Source organism: Beta vulgaris, chromosome 5 (genome assembly GCF_026745355.1).
Source record: "Beta vulgaris subsp. vulgaris cultivar EL10 chromosome 5, EL10.2, whole genome shotgun sequence".
NCBI classification, from domain to species: Eukaryota; Viridiplantae; Streptophyta; class Magnoliopsida; order Caryophyllales; family Amaranthaceae; genus Beta; species Beta vulgaris.
Genome location: NC_079206.1, coordinates 19826079 through 19838694, shown reverse-complemented (window position 1 = coordinate 19838694; position 12616 = coordinate 19826079).

The following is a 12616-nucleotide window of genomic DNA, read 5'->3' as shown; positions in this document are numbered from 1 at the left end:
GGAATATGGCTATGACGTATTGTTTCTGCTATGAATTGTTGACAAGTTCAAGTTCAACAAAGGTTATAACCCCAGATATGAGTTATCTTCATTTTCAACATCCATGAGATCTCAATAAGGAGTTTTATAAGCCTAAGTTTGGGGTAAAAAAAGTATTTAATTAGCGTTTTAAGAAATTATTGGCTTTGAAATTTGAAGGTGAAATCATTAGATGAGTTGTCTTTGTCTTCAACAGCCGCGACACAAGTTATGATTCTTTATTTACAGTAAACTTCACTCCTCACATATTCTTTTTGCTTATATCTAGTGAGAAGGTTAATAATTAATTGTATGGCATAGATGATGAGAAATTTAAAATTTTCTAGAACCAAAAAGAGTTTAAGGTTCCAAAATATCGTAAATTAGTGGATTTCACATTATTAAGTTGAAAATCTTGTATTCTACATTGAATTTGTGATTGAATTATTGAATTTTAGATTCCAAATTGAACTCCATATAGACAAATGAAACCTAAATTCCCTAAGAAAGTCTATTTTTTCACTAGTAGAATTATTGCTTATTGCTGCGGTGATATTGCTGCGGTTTTACCCATACGCAGCAATATATCACGTTAAAAGAAAAGATAAAATATAAAATAACCATATTGCTGCGGTTCATACAATGGAAAAAAAATTTGAAAAAAAGTTGACATTTGACCAAACATATTGCTGCGGTTTCTGACAAAAACCGCAGTAATATATTAAAAAATTAATATTTTAATATATTGCTGCGGTTTTTGTCAGAAACCGCAGCAATATATCTAACAAAAAAATAAAACCTTAAATTTGAGTTAAGTGGGGCGCGCCTTTCTCCTCCTCTCAAATATCCGTTTCTAGTGTAAACCCTAAAAAAACTCCCAGCCCCTCTCTCTCTTCCCTCTCTCTTTTTTCTCCATTTCTCTCTCTTGTAAACCTCCGGTCATCTTCCTTCTCTCTCACTCCCGGAAATCTCCCTCTTTCTCTTCCTTTTCGTTCGTCCTTCGTTCCATCAACCGACAAGGCCGTTTGTTCCACCAACCTTCTTCAACCGTTCGTTCGTCGGTCTTATCAACGGACAAACGCCTGCTGCGGCGGTCCTACTTCGCATAACGAAGCAACGAAGACCAGATTTGAAGGGTACGCATAACGAAGCAACGAAGCGACAATTCGGTTCCGGTTCCGGTGTTGCTGGCGAGCGACGATCCGGTGTTGTTGATGAATCGTAGGCGAGCGACAATCCGGTGTTGTTGATGAATCGTTGGCGAGAGAAGAGCAAAGCCATGAATCATTTTTGATTTTTTTCAATCTTCTCAACCAGATTTCGTTCGAAAACCAGATTCGGTGTACTTCGAGCCTGAACCTTTTTTTTTGGATTTTTTTTTCTTTTTTTTCGTTTCCAGATCTGTGATTTTTTTATTTTTAGGATTTTATTTTTATTTTTGTCGTTTTTAGATATGGTTTTAGATTTTTTTCGTTATTTTAGAGATCAGTTTCTTTTTTTTTTTTTTGTTTTTATTATAGTTTTTTTAATTAGTCTAAGTTGTAATAGTTGCTTATTTTTGTTTTTACTTTTTGATTTTGTATTATGTATGTAATTAGTTTTTTTTAGTTTTATATATTAATGAAATTCATGTTATTTCATCTTCATTTTGTATGTGAATTGGATGGATTGTGGATGGGTTAGTAGTATGGTTTTAATCTTTCAAATTTAATTGCAAAATTTCACAAAAAAAAAAAAATTTTTTTTGCCTATACCAGTACCTATTGCTGCGGTTCTGGGCCATAAACCGCAGCAATATTATTTTTTTATAATAAAAAAAGTAATATTGCTGCGGTTCTGGGCCAGAAACCGCATCAATATTACCTTTTTGGGCCACCTTATTTCACCACAATTCCTTATATTGCTGCGGTTTGGTCAATTAAACCGCAGCAATATTACGTAATATTGCTGCGGTTTAAAACCGCAGCAATATTATTAATACCTATTGCTGCGCCCTTAATTGCTGCGCGCCTTATTCCGCAGCAATAGGGCACTTTTTCACCGCAGCAAGTAGCCTTTTTTCTACTAGTGTTTTAAGACATAACCTATGATCTTTTGCAATGTTTAAAAGCCATATCATATACTTTACATTTCACTTGTCGCATATTGGTTATGAGTTTATATAATTTGTTTATATGATTTTCACCATGTTTAGTTTTTTTATATCATATTTCAATGGAGGAAGTTGAAAGAAAAAAGTATGTTCATAAGTTTTAAAGTCATATGTCTCCATTCGGACTTCACTAGCTCTATGATTGAAAAGATGAAATTTAATTTGAACAAAGACAACCTGTAAAAGATACCGAGTTTGATGTTTTTCTTGATATGGGCTTTGGGGCCTTAAACAACAAGCTAAGTCTTTGGCTTATTGAGAACTTTGACCCATATAGTCACATTATATGTGCGAGATGGGAACATCACGATTGACCGAGAAGATGTCCAAGTGACTCTTGGACTTCCTATGGTTCCTAAGGTTGTGAAGGAAGCAATGAAGGATGATGAAAATGAAGTTGTTAGTATTCTTTTGGAATAATGGAGGAGTATCTACGGTTTGGAGAAGGGAGGCCCTAAAACTACAAAAATACTAGAGCGGAATCTTACTTTGGGGGTCGGAGATGATTTCAAGAGAAGTTTTGTGGTTTTTGTTATTTCCTCCTATTTCATGGACATAAGAATCAATTTTGCAACTACAAGATTTTGTTTTCGCTCATGCACACAAGTGAAATAAGTCAGATCGATTGGTGTCAATATACAATTGATTGTTTGATCGATGCAAATCCTGATTTGGAAGAAAAATCCATATGGGTTTTTTCACGGGATCTTTGTTATTTCTCACGCAATGACATTTTGGTGTACCCTATTGTATAATTTATAAAAGATATTTTTAGATCATGCTTTTTAAGGGATCATGTTGATATATGCTTGCTTGATTTGTTTTCCTAAGGAGGTGTATATATATATATATATATATATATATATATATATATATATATATATATATATATATATATATATATATATCGGAGATATACGTGATGTATATGTAGTAGAAATATGATGTATGTTTTTTTTTGATATGATGCATATATATATTATTTCTATGTTTTTGTCATTACTAATTCGTTTTCATTGTTCAATATTTATTCTACTTGGATAGGGTGAAGTTTATAGGATCATAAGTTGAAAGGAAAGCTCCGATTCTACGTTGTTGGAAAGTTAAGGCTATAGAAGAAATATGTAAGGCAGAGATAAAGGTTGGAGATTTTGGGTTTTGTAGGATTTTGCCTCCTATACGAATCAAAAGTGATGTCGATACAATAATTAGTGAGGTTGTACCAGTCCATTTTACAACAAATGATCAAGGAGATTCATCACAAAAATCTGTAGAGGTATTTTTAACTAGTGCACCTATACTAATACTGGTATTTCTGTTTGTCACACACAAATTAAACATTGTTTGTACGAAGAATCAAGTGGCATGAAACTACAAGATAATCAACGTTTGACATTTGATACTTGACACCACCAACCGAGCTTGAAACCATTGTCACCTAAACTTAGCTTGAGATATCTTAGTCTAACATGTATAACATGTATATACTTAGAATCAGATAAAGAAAAAGGGATATTAAAGATACAACTAAGATTTTACAATTTCTTACATTAGCTTTCCACCAACTTTGACCTCATTCCAAACTGCTCATTTTTTATTAGTTAGATGTTGAAATTTTGATTTATAAAAAATTACAATGCTTAAATAACCTAAGCAATCTTGTACTTAAGGTTGCTACATAAGCAACCTCTTTCCTCTTACTATACTTCAGGAAGACCCTCTAAAGTATTTGAATATTCATGAAATTTACAATGGTTTCCAGTGTTAGGTCTTGTTAGCTATAGACCTATAATGTGGCTGTAAAAAGGTAATAACAAAAGAAACCCTTGAACATTCTCTATAAATATTAATGATTAAAAATTCGGAAACCTAAATAAATTAGTAAGTTGGATGTTGGCAGTCGATTACTTTGTTTTTTGGGATATTTGAGACCGAGAGACTCGTAGTTGTTTGCTTTACAAGGTCGGCTAAGCAGCAAAAAGGGAAGAGCAAAGTTGTGCATTTTAATACATATGTAGAAGGAAAACTTGAATATAAGAGACAATGTCCTATAAGGAAGCCACGGAACTTGCCTTTGCAATTTAGGTCTCCATAATATGATCAATATGTTGACGTGTTTAAGAAGTTGACTATCATTGAAAAGCGAATATGCAAACATTTCGGAGATAGAAAGTAAGATATAATTGTGTTACTTCTTATGTTTGATTTATACATTACAAATTTCAATTCACTGTCATTTTTTCAAAATCATGTGTCTTTAGTGAAGTATTGTATCATTACAAAGGATTCCAAGGTGAACGCCATCTTTTCTCATTATTGCTGGAAGACTATGTGGACACTGGTATCACTGATATATGGTCATTGCTTTTAAATCGGAAGGAATCAAGATGTGAGTTAGGGTCCCCAAAGAGATTCTTATACCTCCTACATCTTGTGTAAGTTTTAATCGATTAAATATCTAAGTTTGTTCTAAGTCTACCTAATGATTTAATAATTATTATATTTAACCTACATGTTAACTTGACTCAAGAACTTCTTGGACGGAAAAAAACGGTGCTACGCTGTGATGAGCTTGAGATCCATAAGAGATTGTTGAACATGCTCAATTGCTCCGAGTTTGGAGATATGTAAAATGTCGATCTTGTAAGTAATTAGATATTTTTTAGCGTAATTTGATACTTGTCATTATGTCCTAATATACTAAAAAAATATCTGTGACTAAAGGAAAGCTTAATGTCTCATTCTTTTTTTTCCTATGCTACCTGATTAGTTCACATGATGATGTTCTTCTTAATTCTTATTGCTTAACTTGTATATACTTGTTCTTCTTTATAAATTATTTCTTTCTTTCACTCATTTGATGAATCTTATAACGAGCGTGATATTCGTTCTTCTTCTTTGTATCTCGGAAGTAAATTCCTTGTAACCCGTGCTCAGTGTAGGGTAGGAATATTGCTTTTGGGAAGTTTCCCAACACGCCTAGAAGATTCAAAGTTCATCTAGTAATCATCTTTGTCACCCTTAACCATTTCTAACAATCCAAAAGCAATATCCCTTGAAGATGGCTACGGTACGTGAGATGACTTCAAATTTTCAGAAACTTGACAAGTTTGAAGGTGTGGGTTTCCGTAGATGGCAAAAGAAGATGCATTTCTTCTCACTCTCTTTCGGTGCATATGTTTTGAGTACTCCAAAACCCGAGTTTGTGGAAGATGAAACTTTGGAGGCCTCAAGGAGAAGGAACAAGTGGGAGAACGATGATTATATATGCGTGGTCACATTTTAAACGGTATGTTCGACACTTTTTTGATGTTTATAATTTATGAATCCGCTAAAATGCTTTGGGATGACCTTGAGTCAAAATACATGGCCGAAGATGCATCTAGTAAGAAGTTCTTAGTTAGTAATTTTAATAACTTTAAGATGAATGAAACAAGGCCTGTGATGGAACAATTCCATGAAATTCAAAGGATTTTAGGAAGTTTTAAACAACACAATATTAGTATGGATGAAACATTTTTTGTACTTCAATAATTGACAAATTACCACCAAGTTGGAAGGATGTTAGAAATACTCTTAAACATAGGAAAGATGATATAAATGTGGAACAATTGGGTGCTCATCTTCGGATTGAAGAGGGCATTCGGGTTCAAGATGGACAAAAGGAGGTAAATACCTAATTCTTCTACCATTAACTGGTGGAGGATGGAAAGTTCAAGACTCAAATCCTAAGAAGAGGGCTAATAGCTACACCAAAGGCAATAACTTTAAGAAGCCTAAGAATGGTGGAGTTGTACAACAACGTGGTTGTTGGGAGTGTGGCAAGCCCGGACACTTCAAAAAGGATTGCTTCCTATGGAAGAAGAAGATGAACAAAAGGAATGAGCAAGGTGGAGGGAAAGGTGAATCTAGCCAATCCCAAGCCAAACAAGGTACTTGTCACAACTTTCATGTAATTCGGTTTGAATTATATGTGTGATTTCTGAAATCTTTTGTGTACAGGATGATTGTTCATGGTATATCGATTCAGGAGCTTCAAGGCATGTGTGCAAGGAGCGTCTTCATTCAAAACCTTCAAGGAGGTGGACAATGGAGAAGTTCTATACATGGGAATGACTCTACAGCTCAAGTTCTTGGTATAGGACAAGTAGAGTTGGTCTTTAGTTCCGGCAAATCTCTAGTGTTAAGATGTTGTATTTGCTCCGGAACTTAGGCGTAATCTAGTGTCAGGAGCTATCTTGAATCGAATAGGTTTTAAAATGGTTTTTGAGTCGGACAATTTTATTATCTAAGGGTGGTTTGTTTGTTGGACTTGGTTATTTTGTAATGGTATGTTTAAACTTAGCATTTCAAATGCTTTAGTGAACAATGTGTGTGTTATTAATGATAATATTCTTCTCTTTGGCATTTAAGACTTGGTCATCTGTTAATTATAGAAAATTATATTCTATGGCTAAGGATGATTTAATTCCTTCTTTTGATCCAAGTATTGAGAAGTGTAGAACATGCATGCTTACCAAAATAACTAGGTGTTCTTTCCCTAATAATGTGGAAAGAGATACTAAATTGCTTGATTTAGTACATAGTGATCTTTGTGATTTTCATAGTACACCTTCTTTAGGAAACAAAAATATATAATAACTTTATTGATGATCATTCACGATTTTGTTATGTATATTATTTGTCTACTAAAGATGAAGCCCTAGAAAATTTGAGATCTATAAAAATGAAGTAGAATTGCAACTAAGTGACAAGGTTAAACGGTTTAGAACCGATAGAGGTGGTGAATTTCATAATCCTAGTTATTTCCAAGCTTTAGGAATAATACATGAAACAACCGCGGCTTATACACCACAACAAAATGGTGTAGCGGAAAGAAAAATAGAACTTTACAAGAGATGGTAAATTCTATTTTATCCTACTCGGGTTTGAGTGATGGTTTTTGGGGTGAAGCGGTTTTAACGCTTGTTACATCTTGAATCGTGTTCCTATGAAAAAGAACAAAGTAACCCCTTATGAATTTGGTACAAAAGAAAACCAAATCTAAGTTACATTAGAGTTTGGGGATGTAGGGCAATATGAAATTGCCGGAACCTAAACGTAAAAAGTTAGGTAAGTTGAATGCATCTTTATAGGATATGCAGTCCATAGCAAATCCTATAGGGTCTATGTTATAGAACAAAACGACTTTTGGTCGGTTCACACTATTGTGGAGTCAAGAGATGCTATTTTTGATGAAAATAGATATTCATCGGTTCCTAGACCAAAGGAACATAACTCCAAGTACCGAAATTCAAGAAATTGATCAACTAAATCAGATTAGATGAACAAATTCTAGATGAAAATGTTGCATCTACATCAACTCAACCAAGGAGAAGTAAACGGGTTAGGAAAGAGAAATCTTTTGGCCCGGATTTTCATGTATATTTGGTTGAAGGATCAAGAGATAGTGTTTTAACTAAATTTCCATATGTCTATAATGTGGAAGGGGATCCTTTAACATATGATGAGGCCATGCAATCTCAAGATGCTTCATTTTGGAAGAAGCTATTGATGATGAAATGGACTCAATCATGGGAATAACACATGGGTTTTAGCGGACCTACCTCCTAAATGTAAACCAATAGGGTGCAAATGGATTTTCAAGAAGAAAATGAAAATCGATGGAACTATTGACAAGTTCAAAGCCCGGTTAGTGGCACAAGGCTTTTCTCAAAAGCCGGGTATCGATTATTTCGATACATATGCACCTGTAGCTCGAATCTCCACTATAAGATTATTGATTGCCCTGCAGCAATTCATAATCTTGTGATCCATCAAATGGATGTCAAGACTGCGTTCTTGTATGGAGAATTAGACGAGGAGGTTTACATGAGACAACCGTTGGATTTGTTGTCAAAGGTCAAGAACAAAAGGTTTGCAAGCTAATTAGATCTTTGTATGGGCTAAAACAAGCACCTAAGCAATGGCATCAAAAATTTGATGAGGTAGTGTTGTCTAACGGATTCAAATTGAACAATTCAGATAAGTGTGTATATAGCAAATTTGATGACAATGGTCATGGTGTATGATTTGCTTATATGTAGATGACATGCTAATTTTTGGAACTGATTTATCCCAAGTTGAGTGGACTAAATCTTTTCTATCGTCTAAGTTCTCAATGAAAGATTTGGGGGAGGCGGATGTCATTCTAGGAATTAGAATTAAAAGAAGCAAAGGTAAATTGAGTTTGTCTCAATCTCACTACATTGAAAAGGTTCTTAAGAAATTGATGTTAGTGGTTGCTCTTTTGTGTCAACCCAATGGACCCTAGTGAGAAATTACTACCTAATGAGGTAGTGCTGTATCTCAACTTGAGTATTCAAGGGTGATTGGATGTTTGATGTATGGTATGACGAGTACTAGGTCTGATATCGCATTTGCGGTAGGCAAAATTAGTAAGTATACTAGTTATCCTAGTATGCGCAAGCTATTCGTCGTGTATTAAGGTATTTAGGAAAAACCAAGGACTATGGTTTATCCTACAGTGGATATCCTTCGGTTTTAGAAGGGTATTCGGATGCAAGTTGGATCTCTAATAAAGAGGATCACTCTTCTACAAGTGGATGGGTATTTCTACTTGGGGGAGGTGCTATATTATGGGCTACCAAGAAACAAACTTGCATAGCGGATTCCTCCATAATTTCGGAGTTTATCGCTTTGTCTTCGCAAGCAAAGAGGCAGTGGTTGAAGAATCTCATGATTGAGATTCCTTTTGTTGCCAAAACGATATCGCCAATGCGATTCATTGTGATAATGATGCTGCTTTGGCAAGAGCATATAGTCAAGTCTATAATGGTAAGTCAAGACACATTGGTGTGCGGCATAGCTACATCCAAGGACTTATCAAAGATAGTGTATCACTGTTGACTATGTACGTACAACGTATAATCTAGCGGATTGTTTTACAAAGGCCTTGGCTAGAGATAATGTAAAGAGGATGGCAATCGGTTTAGGATTGGACCCCTCAAGAATCACGAATGAGGGAATCTTAACTTAACGCCGAATATGACGTTGGGTTTTAAGTTCAGTAAGATTAATTTCTTCATTTAGATGATTGTAGAACTTTATTCATCCTAAGTTTGTAGTTCTATCATTGTGTTGTATATGGAGGTTGTGTAGCTTAATAGGTCTCTTATTTATGCTTTTCACAGTAGCATGTATTTTAGAGATATACCTATGTAAGTGTGAAGTTTAGCCGCTTCAAGGAGCTATTGGGGCATAGCTTTGATACACTTATGAATAGATATGGACACAAGGATTTATGTGTCGGTTTATAATGAGTTTATGTAATTTTTATCTTGTGTGTTGTATCTTTGGGTTTCCATTATGTATTGAAATTGGTTCAATCGTTATCGACACCAATTGGATATGGATACTTGGAATGTGTACTGTATTATATGGAAGTTCAAGTTTTATACACTTTCATTTATGCATGAGATTGTTTTGTTATGATGATGTTTGTGCATAACTATTATATATACTCTAAATGGGGGAGGATTGTTGGAGATTTAGAGTATAAGTTAGTTTATTTCATGATATATTGTTTGAAGTTGCTTGGTTATGGTGTTGTTACTTGAAAAAATATATATAATACTATGCTTTGTAATGAAGAGCAATGTCATTTGCTTGTAGCACTCTCAGCCTTGCACGTCGTAGCACTCTCGCTCGCACAAGCAGTAGGCAGTGGACTGGTCGCGACTCGCGACCTATGTCGCACCTCGCGATGATGCGCGCTCGCCAGATGGGGCTGGTCGCGACTCGCGACCTGGGTCGCACCTCGCGACGCTGCCCAGGTCGCGACCCGCGACACTGATCGCGGCTCGCGATTTCCTTCTGTTTTTCCGCAGTGTTGCGTGGCTTCGCGTATTTTGATGGTTTGTCAATGTGTTGTTTCGGTTTCTCTGAAATAATAGAGCATTAGTATAAATATGAGATCTCTCATATGATGGAAGGGGTGAATGAAAAATCATATTCTCTCTATTGCATAAGAATCAAAAAGTTCATCATCTTTACAAATTATTTCTTTCTTTCACTCATTTGACGAATCTCATAACGAGCGTGATATTCGTTGTTCTTCTTTGTATCTCGGAAGTAAATTCCTTGTAACCCGTGCTCAGTGTAGGGTAGGAATATTACTTTTGGGAAAGTGTCCCAACACGCCTAGAAGATTCAAAGTTCATCTAGTAATCATCTTTGTCACCCTTAACCATTTCTAACAAAGATATCCTCTATAACTAAATGTAAGCTACTAACTCCAATAGACTTGTGCTTGAGCTTGTATAACAGCAAGGTAATCACTCTCTATTCTAATGGAATTGATCCCCAACCCACGAACCACCTTCAACACCCATCTAATAGCAACATGACACCTACATGTCCTCCGTAGTCTGCTCCACCCCACATCACACCACCTCCCCCTTTCATCCTAATTGCGAAGCCCAAACACGACCCTTGCGTTCCCAAGTCCAGGTTTAACCATGACGTTTGTAGAAGTTGCCACTTTGCGCGCAGTAGGTCATGCCTGCCACCACCACCTCTCATCCACTTCTCCACAACCTGACGCAACTCATGAGCTATTTTCAAAACATAGACACATGTTTCTTCAGGAGCAGGAGGCTCTCCTTCCATAATAAATATATCGAGCTCCCACTCCTCCCTACTCGGTAATGTACTTTTAAGCCGTCAGTGATGTACTTTTAAGTCACTAGTGACATACACTTAAGCTATAACTAGTTAGTGCAAAATTACGTATTACAATTGCTTTATTTAATAGTTAGTCCAAAATTCTAGATATTATTAACAAGTTAAAAATATAGGCCTTGACTGAAAATATAAGGTGAACTTTCCATATGCTCATATCAGCTTGGACATGAGCGAGAGCTTTTGGGATCAATATGCACAGAGGTACACCACTATTTGCTGGTACAATAGCTTGTATTGCAGCTTCCGGTGACTAAAGGCCCTACATACCATTACTCTAAGTTAGTACTAGCAAACAAACATAAGATTTCAAAAGAGGAACTTAACAACCATATTATACAAGTCATATGTAATCTGATTATCATTTTTTTTAATACCTTTTCCCTCTTTCTTTTCCTTGTCTCTTACTTTCTTTATTTTTGTTTCAAAATAATACACTCTAAATAAAGTGGCAATACTATTATAAAAAATCACGTGTAAACTGTAAAGTGATAATATGAATAATGATATGTATTGTATTAGGCAAAGTATCTCAGAGCTTTTACAAAGACTCTGGATATATTATGCTTTTAAGAAAAATAAGTTTTAGGATTCGTGCATAATGCACGTGAATAATATTTATTGTTTTATTACATATTTAAAGAAAATCACATAATAACAATGACACAAATTACAAAAAATAATAAAATTATAATGTAAGAATGGTGAAGAACACAAATTGCAAATATAAATGTTTAAATCATTTTATATATTTGCAAATACTTCCTTGTAAACATTTGCTGTACCTGTACGCACATCGTGTTCTGTATCAAATGAAAGGATCTTGAGACCTTTTTTGCTTGTAACTCTAGAAACGACAACTCATGGTTGAAAACAAGTCTCGAAACATACATGCCTACATGAAACATAGTTGTCCTTGACTTCTATTCATAGTCATAGCAAGATAAACCATTAAAGAAAGCTGTCGTCTTTAAAATCTGATAGGAGATTTGGTGGAGTCAAACACGATTAGTGTCGTTCTTGGCATAAATAATTTTTCTCCAACATTGCATTGCTTTCGAAAAAAAACAAAAGCTTCAATAACACGGTTGCCTAAATGATTAACAACTAATCTCGTGTCATTACATAATTCAGATATTTGATCAATATTATTTAGAAGCATAAGTGACGCACCAACCTTTAATCATATGCTATAATTTGGGAGCCCTAATCATCTAGAGAAATTCAGTGGAGTATATTTCATGTACTCAAAAATTTCCTTCTTCTTTGCTTATAGCATCCGAATTCAAATACACTTTCTCTTCTTCAGGAATGGTAGACAGAACATGGTCATTGATTGTCTCCACTATCTCATTTGTTGGCGCCAAAATAACACTTTCATGGAAATATTTAGCTTCCCAAATATGCTCTTGTAGTTCTAGGTATGTGCTATTAACAATTGATGAAATTGGATCTGTCCCATGATCTATAAGGACGATATCTTTTGCAACCTCGATTATGGCTTCACCATCGTTAGGACACCCAACTTTTCTCTCTCCTACGCTTAGTATCCAATCTAAGAATTCGCATAATTCGTCAACAACAAATTCCTTATAGATTTTGTTGGGCCCATGCATGATGCACGAGATTTTTTTTGTTCAATAAGTATAGTTTTATTGGCAATTACATTATCTTTCTGTATCTTTCTCTATCTTCATCATATGA